This window comes from Lactuca saligna, chromosome 7 (assembly GCF_052625555.1).
Source record: "Lactuca saligna cultivar CGN05327 chromosome 7, ASM5262555v1, whole genome shotgun sequence".
NCBI lineage: Eukaryota > Viridiplantae > Streptophyta > Magnoliopsida > Asterales > Asteraceae > Lactuca > Lactuca saligna.
The window spans coordinates 163,578,234-163,582,563 of record NC_136423.1 but is presented as its reverse complement, the minus strand read 5'-3'; the positions used below and the strand labels follow the sequence as shown (position 1 = coordinate 163,582,563).

General features: G+C 31.0%; 1 long non-coding RNA gene across 1 annotated transcript; it reads right to left on the bottom strand.

Moving 5' to 3' along the window:
* Positions 1 to 409: 409 nt before the first annotated feature.
* Positions 410 to 3,574, bottom strand: LOC145003948 (uncharacterized). Its single transcript, XR_013662212.1, has 2 exons — positions 3,303 to 3,574; positions 410 to 1,453 (listed from the first exon to the last, which is right to left on the bottom strand). It is a non-coding gene; the product is annotated as an uncharacterized LOC145003948 (long non-coding RNA).
* Between the last annotated feature and the right edge of the window lie 756 nt (positions 3,575 to 4,330).

Below are 4,330 nucleotides of genomic sequence, written 5' to 3'. Positions count from 1 at the left end.
ATCTCATAACTTCTTTATCCGATGTCTATTTTCGTCTGTCTTTTTATCGTTATGCTACTAATAACGAGATTTATGATTCTCGTTTAGGCTGTGTTAGCAAAAAACCGCTTGATCTAATACTCGAACTTCGGGCTGTACACCGCTAAGCCGAAACTTCGAAAAATCATAACTTCCTCATAAGAAGTCAGATTTGGGCGTTCTTTTTATGGACGTTCTCAGGTTAACATATTCTACGACTTTCATTTAGATTACTAAGGCTAAACGAAGCTCTATCGTAAATTCACTATTTACGTCTTCGCAGTGTCGTGCTGGTTCCGTCGCTAAACTTCGATGGGTCATAACTTCTTCGTTATAACTCGGATTTCGGCGATCTTTATATGTACGGAACCCTTGAGACATATTCTACAACTTGGTTAAGATTATTTATTCTAAATAATATTTTGTCGAAAATTCGTTTTCGACCCCTATAATCTCTAAATTGACTAGCCCGGATCTACGGGCGTTACATCTTCATCCCCACTAATGGGGCCAAGAACCAGTCTCTGTTTTCCGATCGCCTTGACAAGCCGCACATGATTTTGAAGCAAACCCTTAAAGATGCTTTTACTTCTCTAGATCTTCACTGTTTCCTTCAGTTCCTACGCCGTTTTCGACAGTGATTTGGACTATCGTCAGTGATGGAGTTAAGAGCTCTATTTCCAACCCGTCAGGAGTGTTGGCAAGCTGGAGAGAAAGCTATCTGACTCTCTGTTCGTGGGTCGGAGTCCATTGCCTGTCAGATTATCGAGTTGTAGCTCATAATATCACTGGTGGAGGTAATTCAGACTCTTACACTTGTAATGAATATGATCAATTTCAACTGTATGGATTTTGAATGAGGAAAATTTGTGTGGGTCGTAGTGCGAAATTAACAGGTAAGTTGTCAAATGTTGTCTCAAAGCTTTTAGAACTTCAAATGTTATCACTCCCGTTTAATTAATTCCTGATGAAATTTAGGGTATGAAGAAGATGGTAGTGATTGTTCTCGAAGGGAACATGCTCAATTGGAATTTGAAATCCAATTTCATAGATTTGGAAAACCTTAGGGTTTGTAACCTTGGATTTAATTAGATATCTGGAAAATACCCAATGTTTATCCAATTTGAAGAATCTCTAGGTGTTCAATCTTGCAGGAAATCATCTAAATGGTTCAATTCCACGGTTCTTCAATGAGTTTACCAATTTGTAGTAGAAGGAAAGCAACGTTTTCATTATAACTCCCATTGATTATGTTGTTGTGACGATTTTTTAAGGATGGTTTTGAATTGGATTGTTAGAGCATAACTTTTCTTCTTGAGATGAGTAGGGCCTTTGGTTGCTCTTACAAGACGGGCTTTGCAAATCCAAGCACTCTAACAGTAGGGACGACATTCAAACATTGGGTCTGGTCATACATCTTGTTGAATATGTAAACCTGTGAATGTGAAGAACAATAAAAAATGGTTAATTCGATTTGTTTTTTTTATTAGGATTCATAGTCGTTTAGATGAGATTCCAAGCTCAGATTGCTCCGATGGAGTTCAAGTGCAATATACTAGATTGAAATTATGTGAACAATGATCATAATTAAGAGAGAGAGAGAGAGAGAGAGAGAGAGAGAGAGAGAGAGAGAGAGAGAAAGAGAGAGAGAGGTGGGCCCCTTCTTAATTTATTAGTTATTAAAATAAATATATTAGTGTTAGATTTAAAAAGAAATATATTAGTGTTAGATTTAAAAAGAAATGAAAAACAATGAAAATAAATAACCTAAGGGTATTACAGTCATTTCACTATTCAAAGTGATCAAAAACGTAATGAAACTAGCTCAAAGATCCACCAATCCAAAAAAAAACTCATGGTTTGGACCAAAACCCCCCAAAAAATGCATACCATAGGGATCATTTTTGCAATTTTGTCTTTATTTTATCTACTATTTTCCGAACATTTTATATATATATATATATATATATATATATATATATATATATATATATATATATATATATATATATATATATATATATATATATATATATATATATATATATATATATATATATAATTTTTATTTCGAGTGTTTCACATAATCATAATATTTGTATTTGTATTTTGAGTAAATTACACGAATGACCCTCATGGTTTATCGTAATTTGCATGCTTTGTCCCTAGTTTATTTTTTTAATTCGAAATGTCCCTACTATTTGTTTTTGTTACGCATTTGGTCCCTACTATTAATTCTTTTTACGATCTTGATCTCTGTCTTACCTAAAAAGACTATTATTTAAATAGGGAAAAATGATAGGATATATTAGGTAATGTGAAGGGGGTGGGGTTGAGGGCGTGTTTATTTAAATAAATTAAAAAAATCAAGGGTAAAATAATCTTTTTAAGCAAGATAGAGACTGAGTATGTAACAAAAACAAACAATAAATACCTCCTGAGTTAAAAAATAAGTTAAGTACCAAACACACAAATTACTCTAAACAATAGGGACCATTTGTGTAATTTACTCTTATATTTTTATTTTTCTTTTGACATTTTTTTTTTTTTTTTTTTTTTGATGTTTTATTTAACTTTATGATTTTTAGACATTTATTTGTAATTTCTTAACATTTTGGTCGAATAATTTCTTTTAATGTTTTTTTTGACGTCCTGTTCATTTTCAAGTTATATATATATATATATATATATATATATATATATATATATATATATATATATATATATATATATATATATATATATATATATATATATATATATATATGTACAAACATGAATGAATTTCGAAAAATCCAGATAAGTTTATGATTAAAAAGTAGTTTTTTCAAAGAAAACTTTATACGATGACATCTAGTTTCAAATCACTTATAATAATAACTAGGTATATAAAAAATTATTTTTAATAATATAATAATAAATAATAACATCTAGTTACATATTATTACATAAAAAATTATTTTACTTTTGGTATTTTATAGTTTTGATAAATTATATCGTTTAAACACGATATCAAAGAAAATAATATTTTTATTTAACAAGATACATATAATTTTTCAACGGAAAAGGCACTAATTTACAAGATGACAGTTTTCCGATAATTAAAACAAACAAGAAGGAACTAATCGACCCTTTCAAAAAAAAAAAAACGTGATGATCACAAACCAAATTAATAAAAAACTGAAACGACATAATTTAGGAAAACGATTTTTGAATGGATGTGAATATTAAATATAATCCAAAACAATTGCACCTTTTAAATATCTAATCCAAAACAATTGCACCTTTTAAATATCCCCACCAGCTAATCCGCTATCAATGTTCTTCCATTCCTCGACCGTATGTAAGTCTGTCAAGTTTGACGTGTTTGTGAACGACGAAGACGATTTTTATTCCCAATCAACGCTTATTTATGCAACAAAGTTATATAATCTTATATTCTTATATCAGATTATACAACTAAAATCAATATTTTTCTAATTTTGAATTAAAATATCGCTGTATAAATTGATAAAACAAAGTAACACTTTGCTGCATAGGCTAACCGTTATATGAGTACACATTTACCCGACTTCGTCGTTCAAAAACACCTCAAACTTGATTGACTTCGCTATGGCCTTTGATCCAAAGAAGATGGAAATGAATGGGAGAGACAAATAATGTAATTATAGATTGCATTGGTTGTACTTTTTATGTTTTGTACTTGCCTACTCGGTACTACACGTGTACTTCAATTGTGGTACTACACTCAATACTCAATGTAACGTACACAAAATTGATGATAATAATCTTACTTTAAGTCTAAATCTATAACATGTTTTTTGTTTTTTTATGAATGCCAATATTTTGAATATTTAATTTAATAGCAAAATACTGTTAATATTTTATGGATCAAATCGAATACTTATATAGAGTGCACAGAGAATTTGATTTGGTTTTTTAAACGGATTTAAGATCCGATTCGATTTGATTTTGGAGAGTTTGATATATAGAAATTGGTCTGGTTTTGAACTATACCATGGTTCTATACCGAATTGGGAATATAGCCTTTAGACTGGAGGGGCTTTAGACTGGAGGGTGTAGTGTCGTTTTTATCAAACTCCAACTCATTTTGCCATATGAGAGAGAGAGAGAGAGAGAGAGAGAGAGAGAGAGAGAGAGAGAGAGAGAGAGAGAGAGAGAGAGAGAGAGAGAGAGAGAGAGAGAGAGAGAGAGAGATTTGCACGGCCAGAATTAGCCGCATTCATCAAATCACATGGCATAAATAATGGAGAATTGGTGGTGTTCACTGTGGTAAAACATGCCATATAGG